The sequence below is a fragment of the Protopterus annectens genome, chromosome 12.part0, assembly GCF_019279795.1.
Source record: "Protopterus annectens isolate FY-2018-M chromosome 12.part0, PAN1.0, whole genome shotgun sequence".
NCBI classification, from domain to species: Eukaryota; Metazoa; Chordata; order Ceratodontiformes; family Protopteridae; genus Protopterus; species Protopterus annectens.
Window position 1 is genome coordinate 1,245,784,001 of NC_056746.1, and position 21,574 is coordinate 1,245,805,574.

The following is a 21,574-nucleotide window of genomic DNA, read 5'->3' on the forward strand; positions in this document are numbered from 1 at the left end:
CTCCATGTAGGAATAGTGTTGCAGCCCGAACATGGAATATGGCCACTGAGGTGTCCGCGGAATGCAAATCACCTCATCTGCTGGTGAAAACCATGAAAATGAGGTGATTGTGCGATCCAGGTTGCAAAAAGGCATCCATGTAGGTGCAGTCTGCAGGAAAAATGTACGTCGTTAGTGTGAAGGCTGCCAGCCTAGCCAGATAGGATTTTATACATAATTCTGTCATTTGTAAATATGAATGTTGAACTACAAGCTTGTTTTCTTAAACGAAAGAATATGCTGTGAAATGTCGAACATAAAATAATGTAGCAGCATTGCCCTCTGCTGTAAAAAAAAAAAAAAAAAAAGCTAAGACAAGCATTTCATGACTGTCTTTGATGTTTACAATTCGGCTCCGGCCGGACTAGATGAAGGCTTCCTGCCTATTGTTTTAAGGCTAAATTTAGTGACCAGATTTAAACATGCAAATGTATTTTTATTTCTCTGGTTTCTGCCTAGGTGTAAAAGAATGTTGATGTAGTTTCTGTTGGCCTGGGAACCCCCAGGAAGTTGTGAAGAATGATGTAATGTTTATCAGAGCTGCAATTTCAATTTAAACAGAGAGAACCAGAGATTATTAACATTTTTGTCTTGACCATCCAACTCACAGCATTGTCTTGCTCATATATAAGTTATCTTAAACTTGTGTTTTTTTAGAAATAGCTAGAAACTAGAAAGATTAGACTAAGTGTTTTTCTGTGATTTCAGAACGCAGAACGTACTACTGAATTATTTTAAGTATTTCTGTGTGATCTCTGAACTCTTGACTAGCACTGTGTAATTGAAAGTATTGTCTTGTGTTTTATTATTTATTATTGAATATTTTTAAACCCTTTTAACTGTGGCTTTGTATAGAGATCATTTAAGCTTTAGAGTACATTGCATATTTATAGTGATTACTGTAACAAGTCACTCTAATAAGCCTTGAATGTTTAGTTATACTACCAATTGAATAATAATATTGCACAGCAATAATTGGACACCCTTTTAAGGGCGTTTGAGTAGCTGATAAATATTAGCTGGGTGGTGGCAGGCGGTACTACCATATAGTCTGTGTAATGAGGGCACAGCTGGAGAACCTGTGCCAGCCTTTCCTAGGAGTGTCTGTGTGGTTGTATAAACTCTTATCTCAAAGTGTGTGTGTGTGTGTCAGCTACTTGGGCAGGGACACAAAGCACTGGTTGGACAGAGAGGGTGCTGGAAATTTTTGCTTGCCCAGCTGACTGAGATCTGGACCCTATAGCTGTGCTAGTGGGAAGTCTTATGGAGGACCTGGAGGGCAAGGGAGTGACCAACCCCAGACTGACTGTAATCTCTGTGTGCTCTTAAGAGAAATTGCACTTTACTGTGTGTATTTGTTATCCTTTCCTCCTGTATGAGATGCCCTCTCTAGTGTTAGTGCTGAGGATTGAGGCTCCTTGATTGCTGGGTCATGGTACGGGTATCACATTTGTGTTTGGCAGCGGTGGGTTATCCACATCACATATTAATTAGTTGGTAAATACTAATTGGCTTGTAGTGTTGTGGGTAGAGTGAATCCTGTAGCTTGTGTACAGAGAGGTTTGAAGGTGTTTTGTACTCTAAAACAGCCACGCAGTGAATACTCAGAGTTCAGATCACAATTGTTTTATTTCTTTTGTTAGCTTAGTTAGTCAGAGTGAGCAGGCAGCATGTCAGCAGAGGAGTGTGGAAAGCTGACAAGGAGCCAGCTGGTGGAGTTGTGCCAGGCTAGGGGACTGGTGCAAGGCAGACCTGATTGCAGCCTTGCTTACAGTTGCATCAGTAAACAGCAACCAGGAGGACAGTCAGACTGGCAGTGGAGGTATAATACCCCCGGAGAATGGACAGCTCAACCTTTCTGCAGTGGACTTAAAATTCCAGCTGGAGCTAAAGAGACTTTAGTTGGAGTCCAGGCTTGTGGAATTAGAAGCAGCTGAGAGACTGAGGCCTCTAGAGACTGATGAGAATGAGAAACTGCGTTGCTTAGAAGCTAAAGAAAAAGAAAGGCAGAGGCAGCATGAGAAGGAGATGCTGACTCTTTGCCAGAGTCATGGAGGTAATGGGGAATGGAGTATCTGGACCCCAGAAGCTCAAAAGGTCAGTAAATTTCTTCTGCAGTTTAAAGGGGGGATAATTTTGATAGTTTCATTCATATGTTTGAGAGGGTATGCAAACAGTATGACGCTGACCAAGGGCTCTGGGTACGGTCACTGACCCCCTTACTCCATGGTGAAGCTGTAACTGTATTATCTAAAATGTCTGACGTTGCTTGTTTTGATTATACTGCTGTAAAAATTTGTCGATTAGAGTTTAACACCTGAAACGTATAAGAAAAAGTTTCGTGAGCATATATGCAAGGCAGATGAAAGTGTGTGTGAATATGTTGCTGAATTGAGCACTTATTTCCATACTTGGGTGAGTGGATGTCAGGTCACCGCTTTTGAAGGGCTGCCAGACCTTTTGGTGAGGGAACAAGCCCTTAGCACTTTGCCTGAGGACATGAGGATCTGGTTAGCTGATAGACAATATGCTACTTCAGATGAGTTGGGGAGGAAGGGAGACCTATACCTGGCAAGCAGGGCAGCCTTGCACAGGAAGGGGACCCCCAGTACTGCTCATGGATCTAAAGGAACCCATGGTGGCAGCACAGACTGCCCCAATAGAATCTGCCAATAGCAGGGGAAGCCACTAGTCCAGGTACATGTCCAGGAGATAGGGTTAAATGTTTTGAATGCAACCAGTGGGGCCATGTGGCATACAGGTGCCCACAGAGGCAAGTTGGGGAACAAATGATAAGAGAGCCAGTAAGTGGGAAAGACAAAATGCCAGTAGTAGGTTGTATTGAGACAACAGGGGTACTAAACTACCATCCTGCAGATGTCCTGATAAGGAAGGATTTGGATGAGGCAGTGCCATGTGCTTATGCAGTTACACGCAGTGAGGCTAGGAGACAAACATATGGGTCTGGTAGCCTGGGGGAGACCCAGACAGACTGCATACTTGCAGCCAGGACTGGTGAGGTGGTTACTTCAGGGAGGGAGCTACTCTGTAGCAGTGAGACTGAATGTGAGCCACAGCTGCTTGTGGGTACTGATGGTCCCTTGGACAGAGTGACTGCAAAGGTTGAGGTGAGTAGTAGTACCCAGGCTGACAGTGAGGCACCACTGTCAGAGGATGCCAGACTTGCTGTGGGAGGGGAGCTGGGAAGGGTTAGAAGGAGAGAGTTGAGACAGGCTCAGCTCTCAGACCCTACATTGCAAGGCCTGAGGCAGGTAGCTAGGGAGGCACCTGATTTTCAAGGAAAGGGGGAATCTGTATACTGGGACAAAGGGTTACTATACAGGGAGTGGACTCCTGTGGGTGGGCTAGATGGTGAGAGAGTACAGCTGGTAGTGCTTAGAGCCTACCGTCTAGCGCTTCTAGCCATAGCCCATGATATTCCCTTTGCAGGTCATATGGGCATAAAACATACAAAGAGGCGCATTATGCAGAACTTCTATTGGCCTGAAATTTCCAAAGATGTAACAAGGTACTGCAGGACCTGTGAGCAGTTCCAAAAGGTAGGCAAGGGAGGAGACAAGGTGAGTGCTCCTTTGATGCCTTTGCCTGTGATAAAGGAGCCATTTCAGAGGGTAGCTATGAATATTGTGGGTCCCCTGAGTACCCCAAGTTCGACAGGGAAAACGTATATCCTAGTGGTAGTGGATCATGCTACATGATACCCTAAGGCAGTGGCTCTATCCTCCATTGAGATAGAGAAGGTGGCAAATGCTTTGCTAGAGATTTTCAGCAGGGTAGATTTTCCAAAAGAAATACTGACTGACAGAGGTGCCAGTTTCATGTCAGACCTGCTGGCCTGTATGTGGAAGTCCTGTGGGGTGAAGCACATGAAGACCACCCCTACCATCCCCAGACTAATGGTCTTGTTGAGAGGTTAAACTCTACAATCAAGTCCATGCTACGAGCATTTACAGATCAGTTTAAGAGGGAGTGGGACAAATATTTGCCCTGTCTGTTGTTTGCTTACAGAGAGGTTCCCCAGGAATCCACATGTTTTTCACCCTTTGAGTTGTTGTATGGGCATAGGGTGAGGGGACCTCTAGATTTAATTTGAGATGAATGGGAAGGTGAGTGCGAGTCTCATCAGGAGTCTGTTGTGGCATACGTCCTAAACCTCTGGACAAGGCTCAGGGAACTCATGGGCTTGGCCCATGAGAACCTGGCAGAAGCCCAACAACAGAAAAAGGTGTGGTATGACAGGAATGCTCGAGCTAGAGAGTATGCTGTGGGGAAGCAGGTAATGGTTCTCATTCATGAAAGACACAACAAGCTGCAAGCAGCTTGGGAAGGTCCCTACAAGGTGGTAAGAAAGGTAAGTGATGTTAATTACATGGTGGAACTGCTGGGCAGAAGGCAGGGGCACAAATTGTACCATGTTAACATGGTGAAACCTTACCATGATAGGGAGGCCATTGTGCTGAGCATTTGCAGTGGATTGCAGGTGGAGTCTGAGGGAGATCTGGGGACTGATCTCCTCAGTGAGGCTCGGGCTGACACCTCAGTGGATGGGGTAGCAATGTCCCAGCAGCTATCTCCTACCCAGGTTCAAGAAATCCGAGCAGTGTTGCAGAAATTTAGGGACATGTTCACTGGGAAACCAGGGTGCACCCACCTGGTGCAGCACCAGATGGATACATGACCCCAAAGGCCTATTAGGCAGGCCCCTTATAGTGTGCCTGAGAGAGTCAAACAGATTCTGAGGGAGGAGGTACAAAAGATGTTGGAACTAAGGGTGATTCAAGAGTCCCAACAGTCCCTGGGCCTCCCCAGTGGTGCTGGTACCAAAGAAGGATGGCAGCACCAGGTTCTGTGTAGACTACAGGAAATTAAATAGTCACACAGAGTCGGATGCTTACCCCATGCCTAGGACATATGAGGCCCTAGAGCAGCTGGGTGGGGCTAAGTATCTTACAACTATCAATCTTAAAAAGGGTTACTGGCAGGTGCCCTTGACTCCCAGTGCTAGAGAGAAGTCAGCCTTTGTGACTCCTTTTGGCTTGTATGAGTTCACAAAGATGCCCTTTGGGATGAAGAATGCCCCAGCAACTTTCCAGGGGCTGGTAGATCATACCCTAGCAGTAGCAGAAGAGTTTGCCCTTGCTTTCTTAGATGATATTGCCATCTCCAACCATTTCTGGCCAGAGCACCTTTAATATGTCAGGGAGGTGCTGAGCAGACTACAGAGGGCAGGGTTGACCACTAACCTGAGCAAATGTCAGGTGGGTATAGCGGAGGTCTCCTACCTAAGACATAGAATGTGGAGTGGTAAGATAAGGCCAGAAACTGCGAAAGTGGAAGCCATTCAGGCATGGCCTGCGCCTGTTACTAAAAAGCAAGTGAGGGCATTTTTAGGGACAGCAGGGTACTACAGAAAATTCGTCGCCAGTTAGAGTACCATAGCTGCTCCCCTCACAGACCTGACAAGAACAGGCCAGATAAGGTAGCGTGGACCCCAGCACGTGAGCAGGCATTCCAGAAGCTTAAAGAAGCTTTGGGAGGACCCCCTATGTTAGCTAGTCCAGATTACAACAAATAATTTGTTGTGCAGGTGGATGCTTCAAACCATGGGGTGGGGGCTGTACTTAGCCAGATTTCTTCAGAGGGGAAAGGGCACCCAGTGGTTTATCTCAGTCGTAGGCTCCAACCCAGGGAGGAATGCTATGCAACTGTAGAAAAGGAATGTCTAGCCATAGTGTGGGCACTGCAGAAATTTCAGCCTCATCTGTATGGACGGAAATTCACTTTTATGATAGATCACAACCCCCTAACATGGTTAAACAGAGCCAGACAGCAAAACGTCAAGTTGCGAAGATAGAGCCTTGTGTTCCAAGCATATGATATGTCAGTGCAGCACCGCAGTGGGAGTAGCAATGCCAGTGCAGATGGGCTCTCAAGACAGGGAATGGGGTAGGTATACTCAGATAGACCTGACCCTCTCAAACAGTGTTTCTCAAGAGTCACTTGAAAAACTAGCTTGAGTTCTCCTGGGGGGGGGGGGGAGTATGTGAAGGCTGCGAGCTTAGCCAGATAGGATTTTATACATACTTCTGTCATTTGTAAATATGAATGTTGAACTACAAGCTTGTTTTCTTAAATGAAAGAATATGCTATGAAATGTTGAACTTAGCAACATTGCCCTCTGTTGTAAAGAAAGCTAAGACAAGCATTTAATGACTGTCTTTGATGTTTACAATTCAGCTCCGGCCAGGCTAGATGAAGGTTTCCTGCCTATTGTTTTAAGGCTAAAATTAATGACCAGATTTAAACATGCAAATCTATTTTTATTGCCCTGGTTTCTGCCTAGGTGTAAAAGAATGTAGATGCAGTTTCTGTTGGCCTGGGAACCCCAGGAAGTTGTGAAGAATGATGTAATGTTTATCAGAACTGTAATTTCAATTTAAACAGAGAGAACCAGATATTATTAAGCATTTTTGTCTTGACCGTCCAACTCACAGCACTGTCTTGCTCATGTGTAAGTTATCTTAAACTTGTGTTTTTTTAGAAATAGCTAGAAACTGGAAAGATTAGACTAAGTATTTTTCTGTGATGTCAGAACTGTACTACTGAATTATTTTAAGTATTTCTGTGTGATCTCTGAACTCTTGACTAGCACTGTGTAGTAGAAAGTATTGTTTTGTGTTTTGATTATTTATTATTAAATATTTTTAAACCCTTTTAACTGTGGCTGTTTTCTGTAGAGATAACTTAAGCTCTAGAGTACATTGTATATTTATAGTGATTACTGTACCAAGTCACTCTAATAAGCCTTGACTGTTTAGTTATACTACCAATTGTATAATAATATTGCACATTAATAATTGGACACCTTTTTAATGGCCTTTGAGTAGCTGATAAATATTAGCTGGGTGGTGGTAGGGGGTACTACTGTATAGTCTGGGTAATAGGGGCACAGCTGGAGAACTTGTGCCAGCCTTTCCCAGGAGTGTCTTTGTGGTTGTATAAACTCTTACCTCAAAGTGTGTGCGTGTGTGTGTGTGTGTGTGTGTGTGTGTGTGTGTGTGTGTGCGTGCGTGCGTGTGTGTGTGTGTGTGTGTGTGTGTGTGTCAGCTACTTGGGCAGGGACACAAAGCACTGGTTGGACAGAGAGGGTGCTGGAGATTTTAGCTTGTCCAGCTGGCTGAGATCTGGACCATATAGCTGTGCCAGTGGGGAGTCTTATTGGGGACCTGGAGGGCAAGGGAGCGACCAGCCCTGGACTGACTGTGATCTCTGTGTGCTTTTAAGGGAAATTGCACTTTACTGTGTATATTTGTTATCTTTTACTTCTATATGAGGCACCCTCTCTGGTGTTAGTGGTGAGGATTGAGGCTCCTTGATTGCTGGGCCAGGGCACGGGCGTCACAGTTAGAAATTGTGTACCGGACTGTAAAACTTAAACGGGCTGTAACAGCCCAAATAAAGGGTAGTATATGTGACAGTAGCCATGCAAATTGCCAAATATGTGGCCAATGACATGAAAAATGAATGCAATATATTAAAAATGAATGTTTTTTTTCAATACATATACCATGTTTAAGCAGCAAACATGCTATTAATAAAAAAATAAATAAATAAAAATGTGTAAAATTTACTGGCCAGCATACAGAGCCATATAATGGAAGGTAGTAGTGGTAACTAAGGCAATAGGCCCTGGTGTAGTGCTGTATCCAGGGAATACACAATTAGGGGTATGTAAATGAGCCAGGGTTACTGAATTGCTAAAAGGACCACTGTGTCCATAGGTACTAACCGTGGTAGGGCTAGAACTGTGTTGCTGTAGGCAGAACAGATAGCTAATACTAAAAGGGGTTGTGTCATGGCATGTTTAAATGGATTGGAGCGTAGCAGCACATGTTTGTGCTCCGCTAAGCACAGCTAAGCAAAGGGGTGTGTCTGAGGATCCTAAGCTATACTTAGCCACATGGCGCGTGTTTTAGCTAGTTAAAGAAATGCTAAGCATGCCTGTGTACAAGGGAGGGTCAAATCTGCTGAGCAATGTTTACACTAGCTCCACGAGTTAGAAGTGGAAGAAATCCAAAACAAAAACATAAATAAAAGGAAATAGCCTGGGAAAGCCAATCAAGTATAAATGACTAATAAGCCCTGTTCCACTGACACTGGCCCATTCAAACCCCTCAATAATATAGCTGGCAGGTGGAATGCATCATAGTCAGCCAATCACACAGGCTGCATCTGCAGCACACCAGTATAAACTATGCAGACACCCATCAATCTGATTTTTCCCACATACTTTGTACCATTGGAGTACACACTTGGGAATTTTAACTGACAAAATGATAGGGGCTGCTGCTGCTTTGCTACATCTGTATGCGCTACAGGCTGAGGTCAGTGATGATGATGATGCTGACAATAGGCCCAGACTGAGGAGGAGGAGAAGAGTGTTCAGGACCAGAACCTTTCAGGGGCTACATGAGATGGAGGTAAAGCGGTACAGGGTGGACAGGGACATACTACAACAACTCAGTGAGCTCTACCAGCCTCAACTCAGGCCGAGAGCCAACAGAGCGGAACCCATCTCAGTGGAAACTAAGGTATGTCTAGCCTTAAGAATACTAGCTACAGGTACTTTCCAAAGATGTACTGGGGACATCATGGGGTTCTCACAGGCATCTGAATCCAGGGTACTCCATGAGTTCCTGAATGTCATGTGAACACATGCCATTGAGCACATTTATTTCCCCAAAACCCCTGAGGAGAGGACCAGCAATATGCATCTCTTCCACCATGTAGCACACTACCCAGAGATACTGGGTGCCATAGACTGCACTCATGTGCACATCAAAGCACCACCCAGTGAGGAGGGTAGAGTCTACGTCAGCCGGAAGGGGTATCACTCCATCAACTGCCAGGTCATGTGCAATACCCAGGGCATTATCATTAATGTGTGTGCTGGCAACCCTGGCAGTTATCACGACTCATACATCTGGCACACATCACAGCTGTACCAGACATCTCCTAGGGGGGACATCCTTGAGGGGGATGCTGGTTACACACTGGAACCACGGATGATGACACCAATCAGAAATGCACACACACCAACTGAAGAACACCATAATGAGGCACGTGCACAAACTAGGAACATCGTAGAGCGTGTGTTTGGGCTGCTTGTGTCACGGTTCCGCTGCCTTGACACACCTGGCAGAGCCCTACAGTACTCTCCAGCCACATGTGCACACAAGTTCATAGTATATGCCATGCTACACAATATAATCATGAGGAAACAGCTGCGGCAGGAACATCACAGGGAAGGGAGACAGCCCCCCACCATTGCCAAGGTCCCTACAGGCACAGGGGGACTCAGAGGGAAGAACCCACTGAGCTTTTTCCTGTAGGCAGACGTAGACATTTCCAGTACACCCGGGCCTTGGCAAAGAGGCAATGCATAGCACATACACTGACAACCTAGGGACCTAGGGACTGACACCTCACTCCGACTCACACACAGTAAAGTGGATGGCAGCCACATCAGACTACCTATACTTTACCACGTATAGGCTGTGTGATGCGTGCATCTGACAGAGTCAGCCCTGAAACACTGTCCTTTCAACTGCTGCAGACACAAGGTAAGTCACTCTTCTTAACAACAGATGAATGGGATAGTAGACTGTGGTAACATATGTATGGTTTTGCTGCATGGAGTGGGCTACCAGGATAACAGCAGACAACGGACAGCTGTGTGGGAGAACAGGAACTCACTGCCAAATACTGGCTGCCCCAGAATATTCAGTAGGCCCCAAGCAACCAAAATCCACTGCACTATGTGAGGGATGTACAAACACTGGAGTCATAGGACAGATGCATGGATGTCAATGTTGGAGTCCCATACATCCCTCTCAACCTCTTAGAGCAAGAAATTTGTACAAAGCTATAAATAAATGTGGACTAAAGGCCGAAAACAGGGAGAATTGTTAAATATTGCCCTTACAAATCTTCACAGTTGATAGATTAGCAGACTTTGAAGTAGCATGAATTCTCTGAAAGGTAAGAAGTCTGAAACTCAAATGTCTGTCATTACTTTTTAATTTCAAATTTGCCAGTAATTTTCCAGACTACCACAATGTTATGGGAAATGGACCACAATGTGAGGCAAACATCTGGACATTCTGCGAAAATCTGTACAGCTGAAGAGGTATGGTCCCTAACCCCCCCACACACACACACACACACACACCCTTCTTCCCATAGCACTGCAGTAACAGTTATGTTTTTAAGGTTATAGCAGCAGGCCACACATTCCCAGGGCTCTCCCAGTCAACCTGATAACATGCTCCATTTACACAATATGCAGAGGTCAATATGCAGTTTGTGTGGTTAATTGTGTTAGGAAGTAGACATCACTGACTGTTGGCTGTTGTGGCTCACTAGGCTAAGTACATTACTGTGGGGGGTGACAGGGTCCCCTGGTTTGAGACTGGCTGTGCCTACTATTTTGCATGTCAACTACACCTACGGTAGATGTTCTACAGGCTGTCCAGAAGTCAATAAGTGTTACTGCAGGAAAGCTGGACAATGAAAGGATGGGGCCACAGATACGGACAGTACACAGCTCTGAGTAACCTAGATGGTGCCTACTAGGACAGCCAGTTGTGACAGGTCAGTCTAGCGCCTGGTACAAAGGCTGCCATGTAACTGTGTCAGTACTCACAAGTCAGTGGGCACGATCCATACCCCAGGAATGTCAGGGTTTCTCAGAATGCCCACACGCATGCCTCATATATCTGTTCTTCTTGTCATAACATTGCATTTGTCTGGCAAACTGTTGGCCAAACAATACAGGTTGATATGAAAACATCAATGGCAGACAGTTGAGATGCAGACTTCATACCACTAAGAAAATGCAAGCTAATACAAAACCAGTGTACCAACTGTCTATGTTTGGAAGAGCAATATTAAGATGTTGTCCCCATGTCTGGGCATGTGTCCGACTGTGATATATAGCCCTGTCAAGATGACTGCCTGTAAGAGTTTGAGAGGTATGGTCAACATGTAGCCTTAGAAGAACAGTACAGCACAAACTGTCTGAGGACCACAGCAGATGTATGGCGCACAGTGCTGGCCAACCTGCTAAACAGATACAGTCAGAGGTGAGTAGTCTGTAACCTTGTCTGATGTTACGACTTCTACCCCAGTCACATCATAACTACAACTACATAAGAGCAGCAACTGTGGACAAAGCCTGCGAGTGGAGCAGAACAGGACAAAGGAACACATAAGGAGAAGGAGGAACCACTGGCCACAAAAACATAGACTGTGCAGACTACAACACTTTGTGCAGTAGCATGGGTTCCCTGCAGTTTATGGAGTCAGTAGACAAATGTCTGTCAGCAGTTCCTCACATTAACCTCTACTGACATACCAGGATATCACAGTACTTTGCAAAGTTTACCTCACATATTATGCAAAATTCTGCTCAGTCCAATACACTCTGTAACCCCCCTAGATATGACTTGGTTAATAAGAATAGCACACAGCTAGTAGATCCCTCAGTCAGTCTATCAGTGAGTTGCTGGACTGTTTGCACAGGATAATCAGCTAATCGGCTGTAGCACACAAAATCCTGGACAGGAGTACAGGTAGGTCTGGACTGGAGTTCCACTCTTACTATTGATGGTCATACTGGGCATGTTCCTACACTTAGCCACTTTCAGCCCCTGTCTGAACCCACATCTGACTATAGAACTGGGATGTACATATATCCCTTCTGCATAAAGACAGCTATGTACACCATAACTGTATATCCCCACCCCCATCAGACATGTTTACACCCATCTATCTGTATATGGTACATATAAGATTTATCTGGATCTGTTGACTGTGATATACATACATACAGATATATAGGTAACATACAGTGGATATAAAAAGTGTACACACCCCTGTTAAAATGCCAGGTTTTTGTGATATAAAAAAAATGAGACCATAATAAATAATTTCAAAACTTTTCCCACCTTTAATGTGACCTATAACCCCTACAATTCAATTGAAAAACAAACAAATCTGTTAGGGGAAAAAATATAAAAAATAAAAAATGTACAATACGCTGGTTGCATAAGTGTGCACACCCTTAAACTAATACTTTGTTGAAGCACCTTTAGATGTAATTACAACATTCAGTCTTCTTGGGTACACACCTGCTATCAATTAAAGAGACCCTAAACAAAGTTCAGCTGTCCTAGTAGGATTTTCCTGACATTTACTCAGCTGCCTGCTACAGCAAAAGCCATGGTTCGCAGAGAGCTTACAAAGCATCAAAGGGATCTCATTGTTAAAAGGTATCAGTCAGGAGAAGGGTACAAAAAAATCCACAGCATTGGATATACCATGGAACACAGTGAAGACAGTTATCAAAAAGTGGAGAAAATATGGGACAACAGTGACGTTGCAAAAGAACTGGATGTCCCTCCAAAATTGATGAAAAGACAAGACGAAAACTGGTCAGGAAGGCTGCCAAGAGACCTAAAGAAACACAGAAGGAGCTGCAGGAAGTTCTGGCAATTACTGGTTGTGTACTACATGTGACAACAATCTGCCGTATTCATCATATGTCTGGACTATGGGGTAGGGTTGCAAGACAAAAGGCTTTTCTTACACAGAAAAACATCCAGGCCTGGCTAAATTTTGTGAAACAATACAGCAAGTCTCCCAAAAGCATGTGGGGAAAATGTGTTATGGTCTGATGAGATCAAGGTTGAATGTTTTGGCCACAATTCCAAAAGGTACGTTTGGCGCAAAAACAACACTTCGCATCACCAAAAGAACACCATCCCCATGGTGAAGCATGGTGGTGGCAGTATCATGCTTTGGGGTTAGTTTTCTTCAGCTGGAACTGAGGCTTTAATCATGGTGAAGGGAATTATGAACAGTTCCAAATGCCAGTGACTTTTGGCCCAAAACCTTCAGGTGCTTGCTAGAAAGTTGAAGAGGAATTTCACCTTTCAACATAACAATGACCCGAATCATACATCCAAATCAACAAAAGAATGGCTTCCCCATAAGAAAATTTAAGTTTTGGAATGGCCCAGCCAGAGCCCAGACCTAAATCCAGTAGAAAATCTGTGGGGTGATCTGAAGAGGGCTGTGCACAAGAGATGCCCTCGCAGTCTGACAAATTTGGAGCACCTTTGCAAGGAAGTAATGGGCAAATATTGCCAAGTCAAGTTGTGCCATGCTGATAGACTCCTACCAAAGAGGACTGAATCCTGTAATTAAATCAAAAGCTGCTTCAACAAAGTATTAGTTTAAGGGTGTGCACACTTATGCAACCAGCAAATTGTACAGTTTTTATTTTTATATTTTTCCCCTAACAGATTTGTTTGTTTTTTAACTGAATTGTACAGGTTATAGGTCACATTAAAGGTGGGAAAAGTTTTGAAATGATTTATTGTGGTCTCATTTTTTTATATCACAAAAAAAGGCATTTTAACAGGAGTGTGTACAATTTTTATATCCACTGTACAAATATATAATTTGGGGAGAGAGACAGAGAGAGAGATAGAGAGAGACCCTAAAAGACATAGAGTGATGTACTGAAATAGCCACACGTACACCAATTTTAACCAGTGGCATGTGCAAATACTATGGTGAGGCCCATTGTGTAATAGTAGGTAATAGTAGGTAGGGAGGGGTTATAACCTTTCATCAGGCATTGTGTGTGTGTGTGTGTGTGTGTGTGTGTGTGTGTGTGTGTTTCTGTATGTATTACACATACAGCAGAAATAACACACCCAACAGGCCTATGTCTGTGTAATGGCCACACATATTTTGGCCCTGTGACTACTGTCATCCACAACAGTATTCTCCTTGTCAGCAGCTAATGGTGTCATCCACTCCAACAGCACTGGCAGACACTCTGCATGTATAATTCCAGTGGGGTCATACAGTGGTTATAGAATGGTGCCCAGGTCCTGGCCTCCAGCTGAATGCAGAAAACAGTACCATCTTACCATATGTCGAGGACATGGACCCACTATTTCCCACATCAATGTCAACCCCATAAACACACAAACTGCACTGACAGACATGGCAACTCAGGTTGATAATACTGTTGCATTCAGCCAACACGTACTGGCAATGATCAGAAAGGGCTTGGACATAGTGTACCAAATAGGTAAAGGAAATGCATCCAGACAAAAGGTGGACATTACCTCTGTATAGTCTTCATTCAGTACAACAATACATTATCAGCATGACCTGCCTTGTATGTACCTATGCAGACATCTGCACCAAATGCAAAGGCTATGTTAACACCCACAAAGGTTATCCATGACCGTCAACACCTGTTCCATGCAGACAGCCTCGAATCAGTACTGCACCACTCTGTATCAGACAGGTTGTCCACAGGTGGGCTGTGGCACGGCTAGATGGCAATGTTGTGCTCAGCCCTTCAATAGCTGCCCCATATATGTCACTATAACTCTGTTTGCATTACTGGCATGACAGGCCTGGATCACATATGCGACAGCAACAAAAACAGCTGTAGAGACAGGTTTGTCTCCCATAGGCTGCCCAGTCTCAGGAATGCACTCCCCAAACATGTCAAACAGTGCACCATGCAGACCCTCATCAACTGCATCAAGGTTGAGTGGAACAGGGAAAAAAACATCTATCTCAGGGGTCCAAACACTGTCCAGCGATGCGAGGGGCAACAGGTGTTGATCGATGATTCTGTTGGGGATAAAGTAATGGCTACGCTTGTAAGGGACCCAGAGCCAGTACTCTAGTAACCTCCTCTGGACCTATGAATCTGTTATCCTGTGGAACTCCCAGGTGACATGTATGAAGAGTAGCATGCTGTGTCAAGGGGTATGCATGCAAGGTTACACTGTCTGCCCCCATTGTCCCTCGCACACTGTTCACGCATATACACCTAGGTAAACATGCACATATACAGCCATACCTTGGAGATGAAAAGGTCTCTGCATTACCACTCTACCATCCTAAGCTCCCATAATGGCAGCAGCTCACCACTACTTAGACATACAGAAACCTGGAATGGAAACAGAATAAGGTCTGTGAGACAACAATCAGTCAGCAGTACTAACAGCAATAAAGCATCATGGCACAAAGGTACATACACTTTGATGTGTACGCATGACAGTTGCCAGCAGACAGCACTTTACAGGGCATAATGCTACTACACTACAAACTGCCATTACCTGTACTATATTCACCCTGTGCATCAAACACATATTAGCATGCCCCTGCATCGATGGTATGGATAACAGGGATGTGGCACAGGTATCATCACATGCACAGGGTGTGGTGTGGGGTTGCCAAAGGCCTAGGCTGTACCATACAGTTGACATTGTGTGTGTGTCTGGAGGGGTGCTGGTCAGCTGGGCCATGGGAGCTCTGTGCATCTGTCAGTGACCTGCATGTGACAGTGATGTGTGAGTGTGTGCATGCACACATTCAAGCCATGTGTTAGCCCTACATGAGGGTATGTTGGACAGCCGTGAACCATACATGGCAGAATGTACAGTTCACCATCTCCAGCCACGAGCACAGAAACTGATTCTGCCAGGAGTGGCACTGGCAACACTATGCCCAAGGCCAGATGTAGTACTACTTCCTGACGTTGACCGATGCCTGCTGGGTCTGTGTCCCTCACAGGACCTCCCAGGACTACATGCTAATGGCCTGCTATGTTGTGGTGTGGACAGCACCCTCCCTTCATTAGTGCTGGTGGTACTGCCACTGCGGGAGTGTGACTGTGCATGACCACGCGGGCGCTCATCTGATGTTGCTGACCTACGTCCACGTGCCTGACGCCCTACTCCCACCACATGTTCAAGCACAGACATTGAAAGGTTAGAGACTGACAATGTCTCATCCTACCATCAGTCCACTACATCAGTGAAATGGCGTAAGGCATCACCAGTGCCATGGAGAGAGTCATACATGCCAAGCAGTGTGGGATCCATGAACCTGAGCGGCCGTCTGCTGTACCATTCACAATGTGCCTGTGCCTTTATGATGGACTGAAACATGCATCAGGTGACACTTGCTGTGACACCTCTGATGGGCTGGATGGGCAGCAGTCCTCCTTCGAGCACCCCTGCCAAATCTGCCTGTGTGGATCCTCACCAGCTCTCTGGCTATGGCTAGTGTTTGCAGTCACAGATGCCATACTCTTCTGTTCAATGCTACCATCCTCTGACTGCCCAATATCTGTGGCTACTGGGGACTGGGTTTGTGTTGGCATACTGACCATGTGTGGGGACATTAATGGTGGAAGTGGGATGTCAACCAATGAGACAGATTCAGCCCTCAACGACCCACCTGTGCCTCACGATGGCCACCATCATCATCAGTGTCCGATGAGACACTGACATCAGGTCGTGAGGGGAACACACTCCAATCCCCATGGTCACCTGTGAGGGGAAGACAACATGACTACATTAATTCCTGCACTGTAATGTGTGCTGATCCACACACACGCACACAGGTGAGGTGCCACAAAGGCATTATACAGACCACACCTTCTGACTGATGCCATGCACAACACACAGTCAGACCACAACAGACACACTCTGAACAGGCCCTCAACAACATGCAGTGCAGCTATGTAAATGTTAATGTTGCTAGGACTATATACCTGTGAGATATGTGACAAGTTGGAGTATGTAATAGGCCTTCATCTAACACACAGTGCACCGTTTACACAATAGTAAAACACCCATGTATAGCAGAGTGGCTACATCTATACAAAACTACGTGCTAATATGTTACAGCTCCTGCAAATATGCTACTGTGATTACCAGTGTGATGCACTGCAGTGAACCCCACCACAAGTGAACATGCACATATTGCAGTATGGCTAAGCTTAAGAGTAGTGTGCATGGCAAACTGACAGCCCTTAATATGCCTAGGGTATAGGTGAGCCATAACATGACAGCCCCACACTCGCTGGCTACAGGTTGATGTTCCCCAGCCACACCAGAGGTACTTATGGAGTTGTGAGGGAGAGGTATTGTCAGCACACACACATGTGACATTGGTACAGAATAATATGTGCATTTATCAACATGTGCAATACAAGCTGTGATACTACCCAAATTACTGACATTCGCAATATGTCTGCCCGTGTGTGCATTACAAAACCCCACCCACAAATGCAGATTAACCTGACATATGTGTACAAACAACCAAACCAAAAACCACCTCCAGAGGAAGCCTTAATAGGCAAAAATAGTAAAATGAAAAAAAAGGCTTCCACCACAACGAAAAGTTCACAGAGAAATTCTGTTAAAATGTGGGCTTTAATAAAACGAAGAAATAAAAAGCACAAATCGTGCTGTTCAAGTTGCAGGTCAAACAGGATAAGCGCTTTCAGTTAAAAAACCTTCTTCAGATCCTGACATATGTGTACAGGTATGCAGAGGCTGCCACTATGAATGCTACAGTATTAACGTGATGACCACTGGAGGCTTGCCTGGATGCTCTTCAGCTGTGGAATCTGTGGCACCCACCTCCACAATATATGTACTGATGGTTTCCTGTGAGCTGGTCGCTGCACCAAGGTTTATCCGTAACTCCTCTGTGGTTGACAGTGGTGGTTGTGTAGCACCCCCCCCCCACGTGCCAGTTGATGCCTGGTCACAGCTGCAGCCCTTTGCCGTGCATGGTGTATGAGATCAGTAGCATGGTGTCAGACCTGTTCGTAGCTCCTGTCCCGATGGACCACATCATTCAATGTTGCTACCAGGTCTGCCCACATTGTAGCACGCTGTTACTGGTTATGGCGACTACTTGACAACAGCACCTGGTGATAGAGTCTCAGGGCATCAATAATTGTAGTGGTCTCAGCTTCTGAGAAGGGTGGGTTGTGACGTCTGTTCATCCCACCTGAAAGACATGAACAGGGAAATACTTCACAAGACTGCATGCATTGCTCACCATTATAAACAGACCCTGCACATCCACTTTTGCCAGCACTATCCACCACTAATCCCTACATCATACCTCCACCATCTGTCAGCACACTATCTCTTTGGGTATCGGCAACATAGTGGCAATACAGAAGGGGTTGCCCCCTGATTCTGATGTTTAATGCTACTTGCTGCATGTGCTGTGAGGTGTTGTAGTGCATCTACAGTGGATATTAAAATAGTATACACCCCTGTTAAAATGCCACGTTTCTGTGATATAATAAAAATGAGACCACAATAAATCATTTCAAAACTTTTCCCACCTTTAATGTGGCCTATAACCTGTACAATTCAATTGAAAAGCAAATCTGTTAGGGGAAAAAAATATAAAAAATAAAAAATGTACAATAAGCTGGTTGCACAAGTGTGCACACCATTAAACTAATGCTTTGTTGAAGTACCTTTTGATTTAATTACAGCATTCAGTGTTCTTGGGTAGGAGTCTATCAGCATGGCACATCTTGACTTGGCAATATTTGCCCACTCTTCCTTGCAAAAGCGCTCCAAATCTACCAGAGTGTGAGGGCATCTCTTGTGCACAGCCCTCTTCAGGTCACCCCCCCAGATTTTCTATTTGGTTTTAGGACTGGGCTGTGGCTGGGCCATTCCAAACTTTAATTTTCTTCTGGGAAGCCATTCTTTTGTTGATTTGGGTGTATGCTTGGGGTCATTGTCATGTTGAAAGGTGACATTCCTCTTCATCTTCACCTTTCTAGTAGATGCCTGAAGGTTTTGGGCCAAAAGTGACTGGTATTTGGAGCTGTTCATAATTCCCTCCACCTTGACTCAAGCCCCAGTTCCAGCTGAAGAAAAGCAACCCCAAAGCAGGATACTACCACCACCATGCTTCATTGTGGGGATGGTGTTCCTTTGGTGATGAGAAGTGTTGTTTTTGCGCCAAATGTACCTTTTGCAATTGTGACCAAAAAGTTCAACCTTGGTCTCATCAGACCATTACACATTTTCCCACATGCTTTTGGGTGACTTGATGTTTTGTCTTGCAAATTTTTGCAGGGCCTGGATGTTTTTCTGTGTAAGAAAAGGCTTCCATCTTGCAACCCTACCCCATAGTCCAGACATACGGGGAATACGGGAGATTGTTGTCAAATGTAGTACACAACCAGTAATTGCCAGACCTTCCTGCAGCTCATTCAGTGTTGCTGTAGGTCTCTTGGCAGCTTCCCTGACCAGTTTTTGTCTTGTCTTTTCATCAATTTTTGAGGGACGTCCAGTTCTTTGCAAAGTCACTGTTGTCCCATATTTTCTCCACTTTTTGCTAATTATCTTCACTGTGTTCCGTGGTATATCCAGTGCTGTGGAAATCTTTTTGTACCCTTCTTCTGATGTGAACCATGGCTTTTGCTGTGGCAGGCAACTGAGTAAATGTCAGGAAAGTCGTACTAGGACAGCTGAACTTTATTTGGGGTTAATCAGAGTCTATTTAATTGATGGCAGATGTGTACCCAAGAAGATTGAATACTATAATTAAATCAAAAGGTGCTTCAACAAAGTATTAGTTTAAGGGTGTGCACACTTATGCAACCAGCGTATTGTACGTTTACCTATTACTGCTTGTTCATAGCCTGTCTACATGGTCTGCTGTGGTGTCAGCCTTATACTGTATTCATCGTCAGCTGGTCTGTAGCCCACCCCTCAGGTCTCCCTGGCCTTCCTCCCTCCCTCAGCCCTCCCTCATATTCTGGACTATATAGCTGGACAATGTCCTACAGTTTCCTCAGCCAGTGTGGTTGATATGAGTGTCCTGGCTCTGTGTAGCACATGCCTCATGTACCTGGATGGAAAACCATCTACAAACACCACCAAGGAACACAATGTGTGAGAGACATGACAATAGGAACCTGAAGTCCATGCTTTCTCCCGATCAAGGCCACATATCTGTCCCCAGACAGGTTTTCAGCACAATCAGTATACCTCACACACCCCCCACACCTACTCAATACACACAAACATCTGCAGTGGTCCTCAACATATACTTCCAGAAACAAATGGGATCTACGAGGCATAGCCACACATGAACACCACAGTTGTACACAGCACATACACACATGGCCACACACCCCTGTGTCTCACAGCCACACAGGCGTCAGCCCGTATCAAACATATTACACATAGAGGACTCCCCTGGAGACACACTGGTGTGCCTCTGACCTAGCTGTGTATATGGATGGTCACAGTTACTTTTGTGTCACGTGACAGACTCTGCCATATTGGATAAGCACTGCTGTCTCTCACCAACAAGTACTGTCATGGGCCTGTCGCAGAACATCTTGGTATGCCTGACCTGACCTGTACGTCCCTGGACTATATACAGTGAGACATGAGTGAGCGCACTGGTTGTGTCCTAGGTGGGTATGTCCTTAGCTTTATGCAGCATTATGTTGTCACCCAGACCGATGCCACAATACAATCAGGGAGTGATTGCCCTTAACATCCAGTGATATTCCAGGAGTTCCAGTACCTGAGAGTCTGGGATGATGTGGTAAACAGACCGGGATGCTCTGCAAGAGATGGCCTCCATCTGCCTTTACAGGTTTTCATGCGTCTTGCAGTGGTTCTCGCCAGCCCCATAGTGACTCCATTAGTAAGTGGTGAAGTTATCACTACCAACATACAAGTGTCAGTGCAGCACACATTGAAGGCCATACTGCTAAATGCCAGAGACGTACACATGACTTTGCCCTCATTGCAAGCAGTCCTAACCCTGGGAACTGCAGACATCTGTGCAGTCACACAGACCATGGTTCATAGCTGCAGAAAGCACCCCAGCCTTACCTGGTCAACCATCCTATCATACATTCGGTATCCAAACTGTAGCCGGTAATGCCATGGGACATTTGGTTTCTGTATATATGAGACACATACACACCTCGACGCTGTACAGCCAGTAAGATGGACAGGGGACACTGCAGGGGCAGTTCACCATTGTCAGCGCACACCTATTCAAATCACAGTTAGCTACTGGCCACCACATGTGACCAGGAAGCCCATTCTGCCTATATGGACCTCATCAACTGTATTAGTAGTCGGGTCTGTACCCTGATCCTGGGTCAGTTGAACAACCCTGACATACATTGCAAGACGTACCCATGCCAGCACACAAATGTCCAGAGAGCCAACAACAGTGGAAGTACAAACACCTTAGTGCGGACAGCGGCTACCACCACATAAGGTGTAGGTGTATTGCAGTTGACATTACACAACACGGGTTACCACTGCAGTATCCCTACATTGTCATCCTCTGTGGCAAAGCAACCATCATGCAGTCACATTTGCAATCACCATTTCCCACAATACCCATCTAGCTAATGTCAGCTATACATACACCTCCAACGTGGAATACCTCCTCCTGAGGGGTATACACAGCCTCACAGCCCCCGACACCTCATTAAGGACAGGCACCAATATCCACACATACGCATAAGTGCTATATGTGCATTTGTGTAGATGCATGTAGTCAGGTATACCCGATGGGCCTACATCATCCTCTGCTAGGATATGTACAC

The 21,574-nt window shown here is 45.3% G+C and overlaps 1 protein-coding gene across 1 annotated transcript in view; it reads left to right on the forward strand.

The window, feature by feature from the left end:
- CDK5RAP1 (CDK5 regulatory subunit associated protein 1) overlaps positions 1 to 21,574 on the forward strand; it is a 650,459-nt gene that overhangs the window by 231,470 nt on the left and 397,415 nt on the right. The gene's annotated exons all lie outside the window — the stretch shown is intronic.